General features: G+C 40.8%; 1 protein-coding gene across 4 annotated transcripts in view; it reads left to right on the plus strand.

The window, feature by feature from the left end:
* Nucleotides 1-25,796, plus strand: part of pex14 (peroxisomal biogenesis factor 14) — a 349,841-nt gene that overhangs the window by 198,235 nt on the left and 125,810 nt on the right. The window lies entirely within an intron of this gene.

Here is a 25,796-nt window from a genome sequence, read left to right on the forward strand (position 1 = left end):
CTGCACTAGCAATGCACATAATGAATAGTACATGATGAGTCACTCCACACTTAAAGAAGAGAGAAAACTGTAGTCTGACCTCAGTGACTGGCAACATATTGGAGTGATTATTAAGGATGAGGTCTCAGGGTACTTGAAGACACTTGGTAAGATAGGCCGTAGACAGCATGGTTTCCTCAAGGGAAATCTTGCCTGACAAATCTGTTGGAATCCTTTGAAGAAATAACAAGCAGGGTAGAGAAAGGAAAATTGGTTGATATTGTGTACTTGGAATTTCAGAAGCCCTTTGACAAGGTGTTACACATGAAGCTGCTTAAGAAGCTACGAGCCCATGATATTACAGGAAAGATTCTCCCATGGATAAAGCAGTGACTGATTGGCAGGAGGCAAAGAGTGGGAATAAAGGGAGCCTTTTTTGGTTGGCTGCTGGTGACTAGTGGTGTTCCACAGGTGTCGGTGTTGCGACCAATTTGTTTTTCTGTTAATGTCAATAATTTGGATGATGGAATTGATGGCTTTGTTGCAAAGTTTGCAGACGATATGAAGATAGGTGGAGGAGGTAGTTATAAGGAAGTGGAGAGGCTACAGAAGGACTTAGACAGAAGAGGAGAATGGGCTAAGAAATGGCAGAAGGCATACAGTGTCAGGAAGAGTATGGTCATACACTCTGGTAGAAGAAATGAAAAGGTTGATTATTTTCTAAATGGAGAGAAAATACAAAAATTGAGGTGCAGAGAGACTTACGAATCCTTGTGCAGGATTCCCTAGCGGTTAATTTGCAGGTTGAGTCTGGTGAGGAAGGCAAGTGAAATGTTAGCATTCATTTCAAGAGGACTAGAATATAAAAGCAAGGGAGTAATGTTGAGGCTTTATAAAACACTGGTGAGGCCTCACTTAGAGTATTGTGAGCAGTTTTGGGCTCCTTATCTTAGAAAGGATGAGCTGAAACTGGAGACGGTTCAAAGGAAGTTCACAAAAATGATTCCAGGATTGAATGGCTTGTCATATGAAGAGAGTTTGATGGCTCTGGGCCTGTATTCACTAGAATTCAGAAGAATGAGGGGTGACCTCATTTGATTTGAAACCTATCAAATGGTGAAAGGCCTTGATAGAGTGGATGTGGAGAGGATGTTTCCTATGATGGGAGAGTCTAAGACCAGAGGACACAGTCTCAGAATAGAGGGTGTCCTTTTAGAACAGAGATGAGGAGGAATTTCTTTAGCTAGAGAGTGATGAATCTGTGGAATTCTTTGCCACAAGCAGCCGTAGAGGCCAAGTCTTTATGTATATTTAAGGCAAAGGTTGATGGATTTGACTTTATGCATATTTAAGTCAGAGGTTGATAGATTCTTGATTGGTTGGGGAATGAAGGGATACGGGGGAAGGCAGGAGATTGGGGCTGGGAGGAAAATTGGATCAGCCATGATGAAATGGCAGAGCAGACTCAATGGGCCAAATGGCCGAATTTTGCTCCTATATCTTTATGATCTTATGATAAAGGTCTTCTAGTTTCACTAGTTCTGTGCAAGTAACAAGACGATTTCCTCCACTTGTACTGGTTATACATTCATTCATTCTAGGATTTAAGTGTACCATATTTTATATTTTTAAATAGAGCTTTCAGTCGCTACTCATATGATAACCCTTTCGTCCCTGGAATCATTCTCGTGAACCCTCCTCTGAACCCGCAACAATGTCAGCATTTCCTTTCTTAAATAAGGGACCCAAAACCGCTCACAGTACTCCGTGAGGCCTCACCAGTGCTTTATAAAGCCACAACATTACATCCTTACTTCACTGAGAAACGCATAAATAAGACCGTTAAACTAAGATATGGCCCATGTTGTCTGCTCTGCCATTCCATCATGGCTGATCCAATTTTCCTGTCAGCCTCAATCTCTTACCTTGTCCCCGTATCCCTTCATGCCCTGACCAATCCAGAAAATAGCTAGAGAAACTCAGTATGTCAGGCAGCATCTGTGGAGGGAAATGGACAGTCAGTGTTTTGGGTTGAAACCCTTCATCTGGACTGAAAAAGGCTGCGGGGGGGTGAGCTGAGGAGAGAGCCAATGTAAAAAGGTGGAGGGAATTGTGGATCCAGAGTTGACTTGCACACAGAAGACAAAGAGTGGTTGTAGACGGGTTGTATTCTGCATGGAGGTTGGTGACCAGTGGTGTGCCTCAGGGATCTGTTCTGGGACCCCTTCTCCATGATTTTTATAAATGAACTGAATGAGGAAGTGGAGGGATGGGTTAGTAAATTTGCTGATGACACAAATGTTGGGGGTGTTGTGGATAGCGTGGAGAGCTGACAGAGGTTACAGCGGGACATTGATAGGATGCAAAACTGGGCTGAGAAGTGGCAGATGGTGTTCAACCCAGATAAGTGGGAGGTGGTTCATTTTGGTAGGTCAAATATAATGGTAGAATATGGTATTAATTGTAAGACTCTTGGCAGTGTGGAGGATCAGAGGGGTCTTGGGGTCCGAGTCTATTGGACACTCAAAGTTGCTGCACAGATTGACTGTGTGGTTAAGAAGGCATACGGTGCATTGACCTTCATCAATCGTGGGATTGAGTTCAAGAGCAGAGAGGTAATATTACAGCTGAAAAGGACCTTGGTCAGACCCCATTTGGAGTACTATGCTCAGTTCTGGTCACCTCACAACAGGAAGGATGTGGAAACTATAGAAAGGGTGCAGAGGAGATTTACAAGGATGCTGCCTGGATTGGGGAGCATGCCTTATGAGAATAGGTTGAGTGAACTCAACCTTTTCTCCTTGGAGCGACGGATGATGAGGTGATCTGATAGAGGTGTGTAAGATGATGAGAGACATTAATCGTGTTGATAGTCAGAGGCCTTTTCCTAGGGCTGAAATGGCTAACATGAGAGGGCACAGTTTTAAGGTGCTTGGAAGTAGGTACAGAGGAGATGTCAGGGGTACGTTTTTTACGCGGAGAGTGGTGAGTGCGTGGAATGAGCTACAGGCGACGGTGGTGGTGGCAGTCTGGCAGATACGATAGGGTCTTTTAAGAAACTCCTGGTTAGGTACATGGAGCTTAGAAAAATGAGGGCTATGAGCAACCCTAGGTCATTTCTAAAGTAAGTACAGTGGCATGCAGAAGTTTGGGCACCCCTGGTCAAAATTTCTGTTACTGTGAATAGTTAACTGAGTGGAAGATGAACTGATCTCCAAAAGTCATAAAATTAAAGATGAAACATTTTTTCAACATTTTAAGCAAGATTAGTGTATTATTTTTGTTTTGTACAATTTTAGGGTGAAAAAAAAGAAAGGAGCAGCATGCAAAAGTTTGGGCACCCCAAGAGATTTGAACTCTCAGATAACTTTTACCAAGGTCTCAGACTTTAATTAGTTTGTTAGGGCTATGGTTTGTTCACAGTCATCGTTAGGAAAGGCCAGGTGATGCATATTTCAAAGCTTTGTAAATACCCTGACTCCTCAAACCTTGTCCCAACAGTTAGCAGCCATGGGCTCCTCTAAGCAGCTGCCTAGCACTCTGAAAATTATAATAAATGATGCCCACAAAACAGGAGAAGGCTATAAGAAGATAGCAAAGCGTTTTCAGGTAGCCATTTCCTCAGTTCGTAATGTAATTAAGAAATGGCAGTTAACAGGAACGGTGGAGGTCAAGTTGAGGTCTGGAAGACCAAGAAAACTTTCCGAGAGAACTGCTCATAGGATTGCTAGAAAGGCAAATCAAAGCCCCTGTTTGACTGCAAAAGACCCTCAGGAAGATTTAGCAGACTCTGGAGTGGTGGTGCACTGTTCTACTGTGCAGCGACACCTGCACAAATATGACCTTCATGGAAGAGTCATCAGAAGACAACCTTTCCTGCGTCCTCACCACAAAATTCAGCGTCAGAAGTTCGCAAAGGAACAACTAAATAATCCTAAACAACAGGAATGCTGCAGATGCTGGAAATTCAAGCAACATACATCAAAGTTGCTGGTGAACGCAGCAGGCCAAGCAGCATCTATAGGAAGAGGCGCAGTCGACGTTTCAGGCCGAGACCCTTCGCCTTTGACTGACGAAGGGTCTCGGCCTGAAACGTCGACTGCGCCTCTTCCTATAGATGCTGCTTGGCCTGCTGCGTTCACCAGCAACTTTGATGTATGTTGCTTAACTAAATAATCCTGATGCTTTGTGGAAACAAGCCCTGTGGACTGATGAAGTTAAAATAGAACTTTTTGGCCGCAATGATCAAAGGTATGTTTGGAGAAAAAAGGGTGCAGAATTCCATGAAAAGAACATCTCTCCAACTGTTCAGCACGGGGGTGGATCGATCATACTTTGGGCTTGTGTTTCAGCCAATGGCATGGGGAACATTTTAGTTGTAGAGGGATACTTGCCAAAGTGGGTGTTACTAATTATTGACCATGCAGGGTGCCCAATCCTTTGCTTTGGGCCCTTTTCCTTTTTGCTATTTTGAAACTATAAAAGGTGGAAATAAAAAAGTAATCTTGCTTAAAATATTAAAGAAATGTGTCATCTTTAACTTTATGCCTTTTGGAAATCAGGTCATCTTTTACTTGCTTAGCTATTCACAGTAACAGAAATTTTGACCTGGGTGCCCGGACTTTTACATGCCAGTGTACATGTTCAGCATAGCATTGTGGGCTGAAGGGCCTGTGTTATGCTGTAGTTTTCTATGTTTCTATGGAAGGGGTGGAGCAAGAGCTGGCATTACTTCAACGATTCTGCTTCTCAGTGTCTACCCTCTCTTCACTTCCTATCTTATTCTTGTCTCTACTTCTATTTCTAACTGATACCACCGTTGTATAAATTTTTTTTGGAAATTTTTTCCTGGTGTGCACTATCATCTAGGTTATATCACAGGATTAGTTGGGATGCACAAAATAAAAAGGAGCCTTAGAATGGAAAAGGACCCTATTTTTTCACCCCGGGATATCCCAAATTGTAATGGCATGCTCATAATTAGGATGCTTCACATCTCTAAGCTTCTGACCAAAAATTTAAAAATATTTGCTGCATATGAAGACTTGCTAATATGAGACAGCATAATTTTAACATGACTGGGAAAAATTATAGAGGTGATGTCAGACAAAGGTGCTGTTACACACAAAGTGCTGAGTGTGTGAATGTGCTGCCCGGGTAGTGGTAGAGGCAGGTACATTAGAGACATTTAAGTGTATTTTAGATTGGGATATGGATGATAGAAAAATAGAGGGCTATGGGAGAAGGAAGGGTTAGATTGTTCTTAGAATATGTTAATAAGCCAGCACAACATTGTGGGCCAAAGGGTCATTACTGTCTTTAAGTGGCAGGCTAGATAGAAAAGATCAGGGTGTCGAGACTGGAGGCGAGGGATGGGCCGGTTCTGCTCACTGCCTTGCGACATTTACTCAGCCCTGTGCTGGACTGATGCAATGACCTGCTCCAGTTGCAGTGATGATTTACTTTGTGTCTTTCGTAAAACTTCAGTTCTGAATGCTACTGCAAAGAAGCAAGCCCTTTGGCCCATCTAGTCAGTGCTGAACTGTTATTCTGCTCAGACCTAATGACCTGCGCCTGGACCGTGGCCCTCCATACCTCTCCTGCCCACTTATCTATCCAAAGTTTTCTTATATGTTGAAATTGAACTTGCATCCACCACTTCCGCTGGCAGCTGTCACCACCATTTGAGTAAAGAAGTTCTCTGAAACATTATATCTTTCACCATTAACACATGACCTCTAGTTCTAGTATGACCCAATGTTAGTGGAAAGAGCCTGCTTGTCTTTACCCTATATATACCCACTATAAATTTTTTATACTTGTATCAAATCTCCCCTCATTCTTCTATGCTCTGGGGAATACAGTCTTAATCTATTCAACCTTTCCCTATAGCTCAGGCCCTCAAGGCATGGCACCATCCTTGTACATCTTCTCTACACTCTTCCAATCTCATTGATACCTTTTCCGTAGATGAGTGACCAAAACTGAACACAATACTACAAATTAGGCCTCACCAATGTCTTATACTTCAACATAATATTTCATTTCCCGTGCTCAATATATTGATCTATGAAGGCCAATGTGCCAAAAGCTTTCTTTACGACCCCATCTACCTGTGACACCACTTTAAAGGAATTATGGATCTGTATTCGCAGATTCATTCGTTTTACCCTACTCCTCAATGCCATACCACTTCACTGAGTAAGACCTACTTTGTTTGGTCCTCCCAAAGTGCAACACTTCACATATGTCTGCATTAAATTCCATCTGCGATTTTTCAGCCAATTTTTAGAGCTCGTCCAGATCCCATTGCAAGCTTTGATGACCTTCCTTGTCCAATCTTGGTGACCGCAACTTTGATGATCCAGTTTCCTACGTTGCCATCCAGATCATTGATATAGATGACAAACACTAATTAACCCAATATCAATTCCTGTGGTATACTAATAGTCACAGGCCTCCAGTTAGAAAAGCAACCATCTACTACCACTCTCTGGCTTCTCCCACGAGGCCAATATCTAAACCAATTTACTACCTGATCTTGAATGCCAAGTGATTGAACCTTCTTGACCAACCACCTATGTGGGACCTTGGCAAAGGACATGCTGAAATCCAGAGACAACATCCACTGCCTTGCCTTCATCAACTTTCCTTGTAACTTCCTCAAAAACTCTATAAGAGTGGTTAGACATGACCTAGCACGCACAAAGCCATGTTGACTATCCCTAGTCAGTCCCTGTCTGTCCAAGAACTTCTCATATCCAGTCCCTTGGAATACGTATCTTCCAATAACTTACCCACTGCTGATGTCATGCTCAGCTGCCTACAATTTCCTGGCTTATTCTTAGAATCTTTCTTAAACAATGGAACAACACTACCTCTCCTCCAGTTCCTCATGGCTAAGGACATTTTAAATATTTCTTCTAGGGCCCCTGCAATTTCTACACTAGCCTCCCACAGGGTCTGAGGGAACACCTTGACTGGCCATGGGGATTTATCCACCCTAATTTGCCTCAAGACACAAACACCTCTTCCTCTGTAATCTGTATACAGTCCATGACCTCACTGCTCCTTTGCCTTACATCTATAGACTATATCCCCCTCTCGAATAAAAACAGATGTAAAAAATCCATTTAAATTCTCCTCCATCTCTTTTGGCTCTGTACATAGATGACCACTCTGATCTTTCAGAGGACCAATTTTGTCCCTTCCTATCCTTTTGCTCTTAATATATCTGAAGATGCCCTTAGGATTCTCCTTCATCTTGTCTGCTAGAGCAACCTTATGCATTTGTTTAGCCTTCATGATTTCCTTCATAAATATTCTCTTGCATTTCTTATACTCCTCATTTGCTTCTTCCTGCCTATAGTTGCTATACACCTCCTTCTTCTTAACCAGGGCCTCAATATTTCTCGAAAACCAAGGTACCCAAAATCTGTTATCCTTGCCTTTTATTCTGATAGGAACATACAAAATCTGTACTCTCAAAATTTCACTTCCGAAGGCCTCCCTTGATGTGTAAATTTTCATTCATTCCTTGGTATTTCTTCGTTCAACTGTGAATCCCTCCAAGAAAAATTAATCTCAAGATTGTATATTGTAATGTATATGTACTTTAAAAATAAATTTATTACTTGAAGTCCTACCATATACAGGGTTTATATCACAGTTGCTTTGGAACTCTTACATGAATGAGTGTAACTCCGGTAACATTAGTTCAAAGTACATTTATTATCAGAAGTATGTATACAACCCTGAGATTTGTCTTCTTGCAGGCAGCCACAAAGGAAGACAATGGAACCTGTTTAAAAAAAACCCAAGCAACAAAGACCATCAAACACCCAATATTTCATTAAAGAAGCTCATCACTGTCCAAGACAAATCAGCCCACTTGATTAGCCTATTACCCATTGGTGTATCTTGGGTGCAATGTGTGCTTTCTACAAACTACCTGTAGTAGCCTATTACCACTTTGTAGTAGCTTTATTACCACTTTGCAATTCCACATTCATTATCTTATCTTCTGCATTCAAATTTAGAAGTATTTAGGTATTCCCTTCCTGTCTTTTTGCCTCAGTAGTGGAATTCCCAAGCCAGCTGAACTGTGAGAGCAACTTCACCTCACCGACTGCAGCGGTTCAATTAACAATAAACGAAGGCAACATTAGTTTGTCGAATTCATATTATAGAAGCAGCCCTTTTGGACCAGTGCTGGAGACATAAGAGACTGCAGATGCTGGAATATGGAGCAACAGGAGCTCAGCAGGTCGAGCGGCATCTATAAGGAGGAGAGGGATTGTCGATGTGTCAGCTTCGAAACACTGCATAGTGGTTCACGCTGCTCGACGCTCTGACTTTGTCCAGCTGATGTCTGTTGGACCTCTGGATTTGCCAGAGCTGCCTCCTTTCCTTTCCTCATATAACTTTTCTTGGCATAATCCACTCTTCTGTTCTCCCTGAATGCTTATTTAACCAACTCTTATTGTATCCATACTATTTGCCTAAACAATTCCCTTGTTTGTTAATTCATAGTTATTTTTGCTATAAAACCTTTGTCTATAATGCATTTTTAAAGCCCTTGATGTCTACTACATTCTGGTTTGAACAAATACAACCACGTATGCCAGTTGCCTTGGAACTACCGCAACAGTTATGCATTTTTTTTCCTGTGCTCTGATGAGGCTCTAATGGATTGAAGGATGTTCTCTTGGCGATGTAGAAAAGAAGTTACTTAACAGATGTTCCAAAATATTGCTCAGAGGTTTTTGTTACTGCACCTGTTCAATAAGATCATATTGGGAACAAGTGCTCGACAGGACCAAACAGGACTGAAATATTAAAGAATTTTTTGTTGCTATGGTTTAGCATATCTGTCAGATGATTTAAAAGCCAATGAATACCCCCAGTTGTCCTGTAATTTAATTTTTCAGATAAATATTCAAGACCTAGAGCCTTCTACCACTCATAATGAAGCTAGTAAACTTTATTCAGCTATAGTCAACTTGAGGAACATTTGAAGCATTTAATATTGCTGAGTAATTGAGCATTTTACTGAAAATATTACAGAATAAAATGTTGTGTACCTATCTATCTGCTTGGATAAGTTGGTTGTGTCAGACCTCAGTGGCTTGAAAGGAGAAATAAAAAACTGCAAATGCTGGAATCTAAGCAAACCACAAGTAGGTCATTCTGCTTCTGTAGAGGGAAATAGACTGTGGATATTTTGTGCTGAGGCCCTTCATCTGGACTGAGACTAGAGGAGAAGGAGGTGGGGTGTCAGTGGTAGGAGTGGGATAGGAAAAGAACATGGTGTATCTGGAGCCAACAGTGATATGTGCATGTAGTAAGTGACACAAACAAAGCCAGGAATATTGGGATAATGATGTGATAACTATAGATTCAGATTAAGAATCATTTATTTATCACATGTACATCAAAACACAGTGAACTGCATCACAAACATGAGAATATCTTCAGATGCCGGAAATCCAAAGCAACACACACAAAATGCTGGATGAACTCGGCAGTCAGGAGGCATCTTTGGGAAAGAGTAAAATAGTCGATGTTTTGGGCCAAGACGCTTCAATGCATCATTTGCGTTAGCAGTGAATATAACTTAATGATGTGCTGAGGGCAGCCTGAAAATGTTGCCACATATTCTGGCACCAATTTAGCATGTCCACCATGTTTACAGAACAACGCAAGCAACAACAACAAAACAAGCCTCGTATCTCCCTCTCTCTCACCCACGCAAACACACAGGACAAGCTGTCTCCAGGCCTCTAGCCTCTAACGAAATCATGGACTTGCAGCCCTTGGGCCTTTAAATTCCCCAATGGAGTCAGGACTTTGCCTATTGGGCCTCAACTTCTGAATTTGGGATCGATATAGATTCTAGAAGATAATCAGGTGTGGAGTGTAAGTAGTGAAGGATTAGAGGGTGGAAAGAGGGTTTGCTGGGACGGTATGGATAGGGAAGTTAGAATGAGTGGAGCGGGGAGCTTGGGGAATGGTTTGGATGGGGTGGGATGGAGAGAGGGTTACCTGAAATGGGGGACTTTGATATTCATGCTATTGGACTGAGGGCTACCTGGCAGAATATGAGGTGCTGTTCCTCAAGTCTGTGTTCAGCCTCACTTTGTCAGTGGAGGAGGCCAAAGGCAGAGAAGCCAGTTTGTGAGTGTTGGGAGAATTAGATTGTTTTGTCATCTCCTTAATTCTACACTTGTTGTAGGGGAGTGAGGAAATGCTAATAATTCCTAAAGGTTCTCAGGTGAAACCCTGAAAAACTTGGACCATTTCCCATGTCTTGGGAACCTCTCAGCAAACACAAACATTTGGCCAACTGAGGATAAAGGTGTTTGGAGATCATAATCTCAAGCCCAGTACAAAGCACATGGACTATCAAACAGCAGTAATCCCTGCCCTCAGATACACTTCTGAGACTCAGGCTACCTCCAAGGTTGAAAAAGTGCCAGCAATACAAAGTCCTGGAAATTCACTGGCTGGATAAGTTAACTACATTGCAGTGTCCTTTCTCAGGCCACTATCCCTAACACTGAAGTCTGAATTACACACTATTTGGAGATGCATTATTTGTTTTCAAGCCTATCAATAGACTTCTGAAAAAGACAGATGAACAGGAAACATGTCATCCTCAAACCTGAGGATCTGCCAAAGAAGTAACTCTAAGAAAATTGGTTGTTAAAAAATTTCTGATCATATTTATATCATTATCAGTATGGCTTTGTATTAGGATCTGAATAGAATGCAAATCTATGTAAACCCTTCTTTCTATCTAAAATTTTTATTTATCCTGGCCACATTACTCACTTTCACTAATGCTTTATTTCAAAAAATTCAGATGTGTTTACACTTACACCTGGTGTTTACAGAACTCCCAAGGCATCCTTTTCACATCTGGGGTTTTACTATCCAAATATCAAGATGCATTCTTTTATCATAAGTCCAGTTTATTGTCGTTTAACTATATACATGTATACCTTCAAACAAGACGTTTCTCCAGATCAGGTGTAAAGCACAGTAATGCATATATAGCGCATAAAGACTTAGGAAAATAAGAATTAAGTCTAAAAAATGAATTATGCATAGATAAATAATGTAAAGTACATAAATTAAATATTGTAGGGTACAGTACAAATTATCTAGTGGCACTTTGAATGCAATGCGGCAGGGAGTTCAGAAGCCTTATGGCCTGAGGAAAGAAGCTGTTTCCCATCCTGACCGTTCTTGTCTTTATGCATCAGAGTCTCCTGCCTGATGATAGAAAGTCAAAGAGGATGCTGGATGGATGGGTGAGATCCTTGATAATACTAAGGGCCCTGCATATGCAGCGCTCCTGATAAATGTCCCCAGTGGATGATAGGGAGACCTCTATGATTCTCTCGGCTGGTTTCACAGTCCTTTGTAGGGACTTCCATTGCGATGTTCTGCTGCTCCCATACTGGATTGAGATGTAGCTTGTCAGGATGCATTCGATGGTGCTCCTGTAAAATTCAGTTAAGGTGGAGAGTTGCGGGGTGTGGATAGGGAACTTGGCTTGCCTCAATCTCCACAGGAAGTGGAGTAATGGTGTAAATTAAAACTTTAGTGAGTAAATCAGGGGTGTGTGCACAATGCTCATCTTAACATAATATCCCATGATGTCTCCATATATGTTACTTCTAAGTTGCTTTGTGTGCTCTCGCTTGTTAACCTGCACATAAATACAGAAATTTCCATCCTACAAGAAGTGGAAAATCATTCCCTAGGGCACGTCTGTTCTGACTTTCGCAAGAGCTTCCTGTAGTTTGACTGATTTGCAAGTGGATCTTTCATTCGTTTTGCTTATTCAGATCTGACACTGGCAGCGAAATTCACAAAAAATTTCCCGACGTGTCAGTGATAATAAACCTGTTTCTGATGCTGATTCTAATGGTACTGCAGCTGCCTACCTTGTATCAGATATCAATAGTTCTTCACTTTGTTGTCTTCTGAATGGCAACCTAAGGCAACCAGAGTTCACAAGATTCCAAAGCGTCTAGGGAAGAATCCTGGCGATCAAAAACCTAAGAACTATTTGACCCATGACTTTCTGCAGTTCAGATTTAATTTGCTAAGAGTGGTTTCAAATTCCCAGGTTAGAGAGAATAAGAAATGATTGTTTCACCTAGGCAGCTGGGTAGAAGATGTTACAATGCCGAAGGTTTATGGATCTGCATAAACTTTATCCCAGGGCAGAAATAGCTAATATGAGGGGGCATCATTTTAAGGTGATTAGAGGAACGGGGAGATGTCAAAGGTAGGATTTTTAGTGGTGTGTGTGTGTGTGTGTATACAGTTGAAGTCAGAAGTTTACATACACCTTAGCCAAATACATTTAAACTCAGTTTTTCACAATTCCTGACATTTAATCCTAGAAAACATTCCCTGTCCTAGGTCAGTTAGGATCACTACTTTATTTTAAGAATGTGAAATGTCAGAATAATAGTAGAGAGAATAATTTATTTCAGCTTTTATTTCTTTCATCACTTTCCCAGTGGGTCAGAAGTTTACATACACTTTGTTAGTCTTTGGTAGCATTGCATTTAAATTGTTTAACTTGGGTCAAACGTTTTGGGTAGCCTTCCACAAGCTTCTCACAGTAAGTTGCTGGAATTTTGTTCCATTCCTTCAGACAGAACTGGTGTAACTGAGTCAGGTTTGTAGGCCTCCTTGCTCTCACACGCTTTTTCAGTTCTGCCCACAAATTTTCTGTCAGATTGAGGTGAGGGCTTCGTGATGGCCACTCCAATACCTTAACTTTGTTGTCCTTAAGCAATTTCGCCACAACTTTGGGGGTATACTTGGGGTCATAGTCCATTTGGAAGATCCATTTGCTATCGAGCTTTATCTTCCAGGCTGAGGTGCTGAGATGTTGCTGCAATATATCCACATAATTTTCCTTCCTCATGATGCCATCTATTTTGTGAAGTGCACCAGTCCCTCCTGCAGCAAAGCACCCCCACAACATGATGCTTCACGGTTGGGATGATGTTCTCCGGCTTGCAAGCCTCACCCTTTTTCCTTCAAACATAACGATGGTCATTATGGCCAAACAGTTCAATTTTCGGTTCATCAGACCAGAGGACATTTCTCCAAAAAGTAAGATCTTTGTCCCCATGCGCACTTGCAAACTGTAGTCTGGCTTTTTTATGCCGGTTTTGGAGCAGTGGCTTCTTCCTTTGCTGAGCAGCCTTTCAGGTTATGTCGATATAGGACTTGTTTTACTGTGGATATAGATACTTGTCTACCTGTTTCCTCCAGCATCTTCACAAGGTCCTTTGCTATTGTCCTGGGATTGATTTGCACTTTTCGCGCCAAAGTACGTTCATCTCTAGGAGACAGAATGCGTCTCTTTCCTAAGCAATATGACAACTGCGTGGTCCCAAGGTGTTTATACTTGCGTACTATTGTTTGTACAGATGAATGTGGTACCTTCAGGCGTTTGGAAATTGCTCCCAAGGATGAACCAGGGTTGACATCATTTTCTGACCTCAATCCGATAGAAAATTTGTGGGCAGAACTGAAAAAGCGTGTGCGAGCAAGGAGGCCTACAAACCTGACACAGTTACACCAGTTCTGTCTGGAGGAATGGAACAAAATTCCAGCAACTTACTGTGAGAAGCTTGTGGAAGGCTACCCAAAACGTTTGACCCAAGTTAAACAATTTAAAGGCAATGCTAACAAATCCTAATAAAGTGTATGTAAATTTCTGACCCACTGGGAAAGTGATGAAAGAAATAAAAGCTGAAATAAATCATTCTCTCTACTATTATTCTGACATTTCACATTCTTAAAATAAAGTAGTGATCCTAACTGACCTAGGACAGGGAATGTTTTCTAAGATTAACTGTCAGGAATTGTGAAAAACTGATTTTAAATGTATTTGGCTAAGGTGTATGTAAACTTCTGCTTTCAACTGTATGTGAATGCTCTGCTGGGGGTGTTGGTAGAGGCAGATACATTGGGACCATTTAAAAGACTCTTAGGCACATGGATGAAAGAAAAATGGAGGGCTATGTGGGAAAGAAGGGTTAGATTGATCTTGGAGAATGTTGAAAGGTCGACAAAACATCATGGGCCAAAGAGCCTGTACGATGTTGCAGTGTTTTTTATTTGATTATTAAAATGGGTCAGAAATAAAACAGTTCAGGCTAGGCTGGGCTTCGATACTGTCATTCCAAGACAGTAAGTATACCAGCAGGTGATCAGCAACAGACATTCATCTAGAACCCTGTCTCTAAACTTCTCTATTAACTAGTGCTCGCTGTATGAACCGATTATTTATAAACTGAATGATTCCTTTGTTTTCACTTCATAACTGCCAGTTTTGGTCAAAGCAAACCTGGGAGTTAAAACTTTTCTGATATCCTTGGACAATACACTAAAATTTACATTTTACCAGCAGATCTCCAGGATGAACAAGTCCTAGATCTTGTTATTGATCCAAGAACCATCAGTTTGAGCTTTAATTGAAGTTCTTTTCGGTTGTCCTCTCCTTATTGTGTATTTTGGAATTCTTGCAATGTAAAAATGCTCTCTTGACCCACGGATAACTGGCTATTCAACAGCATTGATACTCTGTGAAGGAAGATCTCATTTGATGTTTCAAGAGCATCAGTATTAGTTTAGTGTTGTGCTTTATAAAGCAAAGTTTCTTTGTTTTACAAAACTGGACACTAAAGTGGGGATGATGTTGAGGATTTATACTTTTTAGAAGATCATTGGGTCTTAATTATATTTCTACCACTTTAAAGTTCATTTATAGTGTGTGAGAATCTGTGGCCCATTCTGAATTTCCCATGAGCCACTGCTGAGTTGGATTTGGGATGGCTGAATCTGTTCAGTGAGGAATCCTTTTTTAACAATTCACCGATGTGTAGAGTCATAGAGCAGCACAGAAAGAGCCCCTTCGGCCCACCTAGTTTGTGCCACACTATTGATCTACCTAGGCCCCATCCACATGCTCCCTCCATACCTCTTCTGTCCATGTACCTATCCAATTTTCTCTTAAATGTTGAAATCGAATCTGCAACCACCACTTCTGCTAGCTGCTCGTTCCCCTTAAACATTTCACCTTTCAAGTTTAACCCATGGTTTTAATCTCACCCAACCTCCGTGGAAAAAGCCAGCTTGCATTTACCCTATCTATACTCCTCATAATGTTGTATACCTCTGTCTTCTTCCCCTCATTCTCCTATTAAGTCCTAACCTATTCAACCTTTTCCTATAACTCAGGTCCTCAACTCATGGCAACATCCTTGTAAATTTTCTCTGTACTTTTTCAGTCTTATTAATATCTTTCCTGTAGGTAGGTGACCAAAACTGCACACAATACTTCAAATTAGGTTTCCCCATTGTCTTAAAACAACTTCAACATAACATCCTAACTCCTGTCCTCAATAAATTGATTAATGAAGGCCGATATGCCAAAAGCTCTCTTTACGATTGTATAGTGTCTTGAAAAGATATTAGGCCTCCACAATTATCTTCACATTTTATTGTCTCATTTTCTAAATTTAAAATATATTGAAGTAGGATTTTTGAGCTAATTTTACAGAACTTTGTGAATCATGTCAAATCAAAAGAAAAAATTCAAAACCTGTCAACAATTTACTAAAACTAAAAACCAAAATTGTGAGGCGAAAGATTATTCATCCTATTTGCATGTAGAAAATTGGAGGAATGCCTGAATGGATAATCATTTTCTCTGCAAGGTCCAACAGTATGGTAGGTTTCAACAGACCAAACCAAAATAAAGACAAAAGAGCATTTGAGGCAAGTCAGGGAAATGATCATTGAGAAGCACAATCTGGGGAAGGGTACAAGACCATCTCAGAGGCATTGAATATACCTTGGAGCTCAGTGTAGACCATTGTGAAACCATAGCCATGCTGACCAGGTCAGGCCGCTCCTCTAAACTTAGTCACCAGCAAAGAATGGCACTTGTAAGAGAGGCTAATGTAATGTCAACAGTCACTCTGAGTGAGCAGCAGAAGTCAGTGGCTGCAAATGGAGATGAAGTTCATGACTCCACAATCTCTAAGGCCTTGCACAAAAAAGATATTTATGGAAGAGTGACAAGGAAGAAGCCCTGGCTTAAAAAAAAACATGTCCTTGCCCATAAGGACTTTGCAAAGCATCACTGAGAAGAAACTGTAAAGATATGGAAGAAGGTCTTGTTGACGGATGAGACTAAAGTGGAACTTCATGGCCTTAACACTAAGCGGTATATGTGGCGTAATTATCAGAAGGCAGCTACTAGAGAAATAGCATTCAATGTGTTAAGGCATCTGTCCTAAGCCATCTGTTTCAGTACTATGAAATACTGCTGTCCTGAAACAGGATGTCCTTGAGATCTGCTGTGTTTCAGTATTAACTTACTTTCTTATTTGTATTTTGAGGTTGAATGAATGTTTAATTACTTTGGATGGATGTTAATTCTGGAGTAGAGTTCAACTACATTCGAAGATCTTTGCTTTTGAAATCTGCATACTATATTACATGTTTAACTGGATACTTTTATCCACCTGAGTTTAATAATTTATTCATGGTATTGGCGTTGAAATTGAATTGGAATGTTTTACCGCTCATAAGTATCCTTTTCTCATTGCCTTTAGCAACAGAGGATCTATTCAGAATAATACTTCAAGTTAAAATGATAGTGGAAAAATAGTCTAACTTGAGTTTTGAAAAATCAGACAATGATGCCCTTGAGCAGTTTTCCCCCTCCCATGATTGCTGTTTATATGTTGACTTTCATTAAAAAGTAAATAACACTCTAGTTAAGCAATCAACCTATATGTATATACTCAGTGGCCACATTATTAGGTACAGGAGAGGAACCCACTGTGATCTTCTGCTGCTTGTAGCTCATCCACTTCAAGATTCATGTTGTGCGTTCAGAAATGCTATCCTGCACGCCACTGTTGTAATGCATGATTATTTTAGTTATTGTTGTCTTCCTGTCAGCTTGAATCAGTCTGGCCATTCCCCTCTGATATCTCACGTTAACAGGGCATTTTCACCCAAAAACTGCTGCTCACGGGATTTTTTTTTGGTTTTTTTTGTACCATTCTCTGTAAACTCTGTTGTGCGTGAAAATCCCAGGAGATCAGCCGTTTCTGAGATACTCAAACCATCCCATCTGGCACCAGCAATCATTCCATGGTCAAAGTCATTTAGATCACATTTCTTCCCCATTCTGATGTTTGGTGTGAACAACAAGGGAACCTCTTGACCATGTCTTCATGCTTTTATGTATTTGGTTGCTGCTGCATGATTTGCTGTTTAGATATTTGCATTAATCGGCAGATATACCTAATGAAGTGGCCTTTGGGTGCATGACTGATAATTGTCATTGCCTGGAGATGAAATAAGCCTCTTTAACCATCTTTTTAATCTGATCAGTTGAGAGACTGCAGTTGGTGCAAACAAGGCTAAATATTGCTGATATTTTGAAATATACCTTTGGATTTGGCATGCAAATTCAATTTTAAACAAATTATTTGATCATGTTTGGTGGTGAATGGAAGATCAGAGACTTGCACATTGTTCAGAAACAGCTCTAAACCCTATGGTACCATGATACAGCTTGGGACAGTCTGGAGTTCCTGAACTCAGTTCCAGTGTGGTCTGTAAGGAGATCCAGTGGACGTTCTCCTCATGATTGCATGCATTTCCTCCTGCTTCTCCAGTTTCCACATTCCAAAGAAGTACCAGTAATTAGGTTAAATGGTCATCATCAAATTGTCATGTGATTCAGCTTGTGTTAAATGGTTTGCTGGGCAGTATGGCTTGTTGGGCCCAGAAGGGCCTGTTCTGCGTTGCATCTCTAAATAAATAAATACTTCTAAATCCTTTCCAAAGGCAAAAATCCCATCTGAATGCTATATAATCCTTGGAATTTTAAACTTCATAAACTTTGAACTAAGAAAAACTTTCTAAGTATAAGCCAATATATTGCCAGTTCCTAAGTAGACAAAAAAATTGCCTTTCTCAAATTTGTGTTTCATTAACGATTCTACTCGGAAATAATGTTTCAAAACTAATCTAAACTTTTTAAACTTTACATGTGTAGTAGGCAAGTGCCCTCCTGTCTTCAAAGATGGTGTGGGAATATGTGGTGATGTTTTTGTGAGCAGCTCACTTTGAACTTTTTGGTATATTCTGGCAGAGTCCTTTAATCTTTGGTAACCTTATCCCTTTTACTTTTTAAATGATTCTTGTTTTCATTGATGGTTGGAGGACATTTAGCTCATGGGAATATCTGGAACCAGGGCTTAATTTTAGAAATGGGGTCACTCATTTAAGAGGAATTACTGCTCTGCTATTAGGACTCCTGACTCTGGATTTCTCTGCCCCAGAGAGCCGTGTAGGTTCACTTAAGACAGGGATTGCCATATTTGAACTACAGAGGAATCTACAGATACAAAGTCACATCAGGAGCAGCCCTGATCTTATTGAATGTTGGGACAGGCTTGATCTTGCCCTGCTGGTTCCTGTGTTCCTTCTCTGTGGGATCTCAGTGTATGTGAGACATTTATACAGTGCACACTGCATAAGGAATAATCATTGGTTTATAGAGTATTGTCGTTAACAGCAATGTATTTACTACATATTACTAGCGATCAATTTGCTTTTTTAACTGCCTTGCCAGTTAGCCCAGATATTGACAGTAATATATTTCCACAACCAGGGTCCTCTTTGAATCTCTCTGTTAATTCCATTCATTCGTACATCTACCGCACATTTTTCCCCTCAGTGTGCAGTACTTTACATTCATTATTGAATCTCATTAGCTATTTGTCTGACCATTTGCATAACCTAAAAGCTTCTTCAAATGATTAACTGTATTCTCCGCTCTGCTGCTCTTTCTATTTTAGTGTCTTCTACAAATTTGACAAGCTTAAAATTGATTTTGGCATCGTTTGTTTGTGGAGATTTGAAACAGTGGGGATCCAGGCACCTCCAGTGCTCTGCTGCCCCCTCCCCTCCTCCCACAAACTGACATTTAAATATTCACTGGCACTTGAATCTTATCAATTTCTGATTTCATTCCGTTTGAATGGGAGGAAGTGGTTCCTAGGACTGAGGGCTTGCTTGTCCTATGAGGAGAAACGCAGCAGACCAAACTTTATCTCAGTGGCCACTTTATCAGGTACACATGTACACCTACTCATTAATGCAAATACATTATTAGCCAATCATATGGCAGCAAAGGGTGTAGTCCTGGTAAAGAAGTTCATTTATTCTTCAGAACAAACATCAGAATGAGGAAGAAATGTGATCTAAATAACTGAGACCGTGGAATAATCTGTAGGAAGAGGTGCAGTCGACGTTTCAGGCCGAGACCCTTCGTCCGTCCTGACGAAGGGTCTCGGCCTGAAACGTCGACCGCACCTCTTCCTACAGATGCTGCTTGGCCTGCTGCGTTCACCAGCAACTTTGATGTATGTTGTTTGAATTTCCAGCATCTGCAGAATTCCTGTTGTTTCCGTAGAATAATTGTGGTTTGAGTATCTCAGAAACTGCTGATCTCCTGGGAATTTCACAAACAACAGTCTCTAAAGTTTATAGAGAATGGTGCAAAAAACAAAAAAAAACCATCCAGTGAGTGGCAGCTCTGCGAACGAAAACAGCTTGTTAATACTGGGAACATACATCAAAGTTGCTGGTGAACGCAGCAGGCCAAGCAGCATCTATAGGAAGAGGTGCAGTCGACGTTTCAGGCCGAGACCCTTCGTCAGGACTAACTGAAGGAAGAGTGAGTAAGGGATTTGAAAGTTGGAGGGGGAGGGGGAGATCCAAAATGATAGGAGAAGACAGGAGGGGGAGGGATAGAGCCGAGAGCTGGACAGGTGATAGGCAAAAAGGGATACGAGAGGATCATGGGACAGGAGGTCCGGAAAGAAAGACAAGAGGGGGGGGTTGACCCAGAGGATGGGCAAGAGGTATATTCAGAGGGACAGAGGGAGAAAAAGGAGAGTGAGAGAAAGAATGTGTGCATAAAAATGAGTAACAGATGGGGTACGAGGGGGAGGTGGGGCCTTAGCGGAAGTTAGAGAAGTCGATGTTCATGCCATCAGGTTGGAGGCTACCCAGACGGAATATAAGGTGTTGTTCCTCCAACCTGAGTGTGGCTTCATCTTCCCAGACGGAATATAAGGTGTTGTTCCTCCAACCTGAGTGATGAAGCCACACTCAGGTTGGAGGAACAACACCTTATATTCCGTCTGGGTAGCCTCCAACCTGATGGCATGAACACTGACTTCTGTAACTTCCGCTAATGCCCCACCTCCCCCTCGTACCCCATCTGTTACTTATTTTTATACACACATTCTTTCTCTCACTCTCCTTTTTCTCCCTCTGTCCCTCTGAATATACCCCTTGCCCATCCTCTGGGTCCCCCCCCCGGTCTTTCTTCCCGGACTTCCTGTCCCACGATCCTCTCGTATCCCTTTTGTCAATCACCTGTCCAGCTCTTGGCTCCATCCCTCCCCCTCCTGTCTTCTCCTATCATTTTGGATCTCCCCCTCCCCCTCCCACTTTCAAATCCCTTACTTTTCCTTCAGTTAGTCCTGACGCAGGGTCTCGGCCTGAAACGTCGACTGCACCTTTTCCTAGAGATGCTGCTTGGCCTGCTGCGTTCACCAGCAACTTTTATGTGTGTTGCCACAACCTCCAAACTCACATTCAAGTACCCTTCACAACTCATGTTCTCGGTATTATTTATTCTTTTATTGCACAATTTGTTTTCTTTTATACATTAGTTGATGTCAGTCTTTGTTTATGTATAGCTTTTTCATTAATTCTGTTGTATTTTCTGCAAATTCTGCGAGAAAATTAATCTCGGTAGTATATGGTAATGTATACGCACTTTGATATTAAATTTTACTTTGACTTTGAAAAGAGGAATAATTTTTTTATTTTCCTGTAAATTCCTGCAAGAAAATGATTCTCAGGGTAGTATATGGTAATGTATATACACTTTGATAATAAATTTACTTTGACTTTGAAAAGAGGAAGAGTTTCTTCTCTGAGATGGGTGAATCTTTAGAATTTTTTTCACTTTAGAACAGTTTTTGGAAATGGAACTTGGGAAATAGAATGAAGGTCAAAGATCTGATTGTCTATAATTTTCTTGGTGGCGGAATAGGTTTAATGGACCTTACGGCCAATTCCTGATTCTTTTGTGCTAATATGGAAGTTCATTATAACCGTCTAAGACTTCTGCATAGCCTTCTATTTATGTTAAAAGTGACTTCACTTTTAGATAAATTAGGCAGCCAGTTTTGCAATCAGCAAACAAATGAGATTAAATGAAATGTGATTTTATCTTTTTTTTATTACAGTAAATGAGGATAAAATGTTAGTTAACACAAACTGGTCTATGAATGATACATAGACACCAGCAACAGGTCACTTAGCCCCTCCGGCCTGCCCTGCCATTCAGTAAGATCCTGGCTGGTCCAACCTTGCCCCTAACACAGCTTGATGCAAAACAAATTTCACAACCTATGCCAGCGATATTAAATTTGATTCTGACTTTCCTCAAGCCATTGGCTCCACTTGCAGATCGACAGGCTGCTAGTGTTTGCCCCCAAAGTGTTGAATCTCTCTGTTCCCCACCATTGCAGATGAGCCTTACCGAGAGAATCAGCCCCTCCTGCCCACTCTCCACTTTCAATATAACTTAGTATCATAGCTGAACGACAGTGCCTCGAACACACTTTGCAACCTTAGAAGAAAATTTTGAATTCACAGCCTCAGACCCTGAGACAAGATTGCTGTCAGTTGAACCAAAATGTTACTATAGTTCAACTGGGGATTTGGAGTTCAGGGTTCAATTCCAACACCATCTGTAAGGAGTTTGTGTGTTCTTTTCGTTACCATGTAGGTTTCCTCTGGCTGCTCTGGTTTCCTCCCACAGTTCAAAGACGTAACGGTTGGTAGGTTAATAAGTCATTGTAAATTTTTTTGTGGTTTTGAGTCTGATTTGTAACAATTGTTTAAACCCCCCCCCCCCCCCAGCTATGACAACCTTAAGAAATTGCTCCGTGATTAGACTGGTGATATATAGGTAGGTTGCTGGGTCATGCAACTTGTTGGACCAAAATAACCTGTTCTGCCCTGCAATTCCAAATAAAATAAATAATATTAATTTGTTGATTTGTAACAATTGTTTGATCTAGTGTAGGCATATGGTTCTGTACCAGTCAAAGCTTGTTTGCAGCTATGACTTTTTACTGGAGGTATACTGTCATTGGTCAAAATATTTTTGTTATAAAATGCCAAACTGATTCTAATTCATTAAATAATGAATTCTTTGTTTCAGCAGATATCTGTTAAATTGGTTCATTATCTGCAATTACTAACTGTCATCCGTCCAGGCTGAAATCTGACAGACAGAAAATAGCTTTTTTTTATTCTTGTCGGCAATTCTGTTCGAGGTTTACAGTTTTCAGACTCGGGCTCAATACCACTGGCATATGTCGTGAAGTATGTTGTTTTGCAGTAGCAGTACATTGCAGTGCAGAATAAAAGAATGTATGAATTACAATAAGAAATAAATATAAAATATTAAATACATAGTGCAAATAGAGTGAAAGAAGAAAGAATTGTTTTATCTTTGAATGCTCTTAACAGCTATGCAAATATAACTTTCTGTTGTTAGTTTTATGACGGGTTAATAAAGTCTCCTCACACCTGTGGAGTGGTTAATTCCAGCTCAGACTGATGATATCTGTTAGGAAGCTTTCACTAGCATTAACCCTGTGGTCTGTAGCAGAAAATGTCCTGCTATTTGACTCAAACAGTTTCATTGAGAGGTCCATGAAATGCACTGCAAAAATTATCACTGCTACATTGCTGGTATCCATTCAGCATCCATTTACATTGCTGAACTACTTCCATTATTATCAGATTTCTACCAGCTGTGGATACTTAGTTATTTAGAATTACGACACGGTAATTAGTGGGAAGTTAGAGAATTGGAAAGCTTTTGAAAACCAACAAAAGGCGACTAAAAAAGCCCATAAGGAACGAAAAGATGAAATATGAAAGAACACCAGCCAAAAATATCAAAGAGGGTATTTTTTTTCCAGATATATAAACAATAAAAGAGGATGTTGGACCACTGGAAAATTATGCTGGAGAGGTAGTAATGAGGGACAAAGAAATGGCAGATCAACTTAATAGGTATTTTGCATCAGTCTTTGCTGTGAAAAGTATGAACAGTATGCAGAAATTCAAGAATGTCAGGTAGCTGAAGAGATTGAGGAGGCATTAGTAATAATCTTTCAAGAATCACTAGATTCTGGAATCGTTCCAGAAGACTGGAAATTGCAAATGTCTTTTCACTCTTTAAGAAGGGAGGGAGGCAGAAGAAAGGAGATTATAGGCTAGTTAGCCTGGCTTCAGTGGTTGGGCAGATGTTGGAGTCCATTATTAAGGATGAAGTTTTGGAGTACTTGGAGTTTCATGATAAAGTTGGCCAACGTGAGCATGATTTCCTTAATGAATAATCTTGCCTGATAAATCTGGTGGAATTCTATGAGGAATAGACAAAAGAGAGTCTGTGGATGTTGTTTACTTGGTCTTTCAGAGGGCATTTAAGCAGCACATGAGGCTGCTTAAAAAGATAAGGTCGCATGGTATTACAGGAAAAATACCATGGATAGAATATTGGCTGACTGGCAGGAGGCAAAGAGTTGGATAAAGAGGGCCTATTCAATGGTGTTCCGCAGGGGTCAGTATTGGGACCGCTTCATTTCATCGTATATGTTAAGCATTTGGGTGAGAAGATTGGCTTTGTGGCCAAGTTTGCAGATGCCACAAAGATAGGTGGAAGGGCAGGTAATGATGTGGAAGTATGAAGTCTGCAGAAGGAGGCAGATTGGGAGAATGGGCAAAAAAGTGGCAGGTAGAATATAGTGTAGGGAAGTGTATGGTCATGCAGTTTGGTAGAAAGAATTGGACTGTTTACTAAATGGGGAGAAAATTTAAAAAATCCAAGGTGCAAAGGGACGTAGGAGTCTTTGTGCAGGATTCCGTCCGTGGTAAGGAAGGTTAATGCAATGTTAGTATTGATTTCAAAAAGACTAGAATACAAGAGCAAGGATGTAATGCAGAGGCTTTATAATGCATTGGTCAGACCGCACTTGGCATATTGTGAGTGGTTTTGGACCCCTTAAATAACAAAAGGTGTGCTGGCATTGGAGAGGGTCCAGAGGAGGTACACAAGAATTATTCTGGGAGTGTTTGATAGCTCTGGCCCTGTACTCGCTTTAATTTAGAAGAATGAGGGAAGATCTCATTGATATCTATTAGACAGAGCGGACGTGAAGATGTTATTTCCTATAGTGAGTGAGTCCAGGACCAGAGGGCACAGCCACAGAATAGAGGAACGGCTATTTAGAACAGAGATGAGAAGGAATTTCTTTAGCCAGAGGGTAATGAATCTGTGAAATTCATTGCCATGGATGACAGTGGAGGCCAAGTGATTGAGTATATTTAAAGCAGAGGTTGATAGGTTCATGGTTAGTCAGGGTGTCAAAGGTTAGGAGGAGAAGGTTGGAGAATGAAGTTGAAAGGGTAGTAAATCAACCATGATGACATAGTGGAGCAGACTTGTTGGGTCGAATGGCCTAATTCTGTTCCTATGTTTTATGATCGTATGGTAAGATACCTTTCTACAGATGTGCAGTAGAGATCATCCTAACAAGCTGCATCACGGCATGGGACAGAAACGACACTGTAGTGGACAGGAAAATTCTATAATGGGTAGTCAAGAATGCCCAGTGCATCACTGGCAGCAGCCTACCTGCCATCAAGGATTGGTATTTAATTGAATGCATTCTTCCCTCTACCAGTGAAATGTTCCCCGTGCCACTGGCTGCAACACAAGCCCAAAGCAGGATCGATCCGCCCCCATGCTTAACAGTTGGAGAGATGTTCTTTTCATGAAATTTTGCACCCTTTTTTCTCCAAACATACCTTTGCTCATTGCAGCCAAAAAGTTCTATTTGAACTTCATCAGTCCACAGGACTTGTTTCCAAAATGCATCAGGCTTGTTTAGATGTTCCTTTGCAAACTTCTGATGCTGAATTTTATGGTAAGGACGCAGGAAAGGTTGTCTTCTGATGACTCTTCCATGAAGGTCATATTTGTGCAGGTGTCGCTGCACAGTAGAACAGTGCATCACCACTCCAGAGTCTGCTAAATCTTCCTGAATTTGCAGTCAAACGGGGGTTTTGATTTGCCTTTCTACCAATCCTACAAGCAGTTCTTTCGGAAAGCTTTCTTGGTCTTCCAGACCTCTACTTAACCTCCACCGTTCCTGTTAACTGCCATTTCTTAATTTCGTTACGAACTGAGGAAATGGGTACCTGAAAATGCTTTGCTATCTTCTTATATCCTTCTCCTGCTTTGTGGGCATCATTTATTTTAATTTTCAGAGTGCTAGGCAGCTGCTTAGAGGAGCCCATGGCTGCTGATTGTTGGGATAGGGTTTGAGGAGACAGGGTATTTATAAAGCTTTGAAATTTGCATCATGTGGCCTTTCCTAATGATGACTGTAAACAAGCCATAGCTCTAACAAGCTAATTGAAGTCTGAGACCTTGGTAAAAGTTATCTGAGAGCTCAAATCTCTTGGGGTGCCCAAACTTTTGCATGGTGCTCCTTTCCATTTTTTCACTCTAAAATTGTACAAAACAAAAGTAATACACCAATCTTGCTTAAAATGTTGAAAAGATTGTTTCATCTTTAACTTTA

Source organism: Mobula hypostoma, chromosome 25 (assembly GCF_963921235.1).
Source record: "Mobula hypostoma chromosome 25, sMobHyp1.1, whole genome shotgun sequence".
Lineage (NCBI taxonomy): Eukaryota > Metazoa > Chordata > Chondrichthyes > Myliobatiformes > Myliobatidae > Mobula > Mobula hypostoma.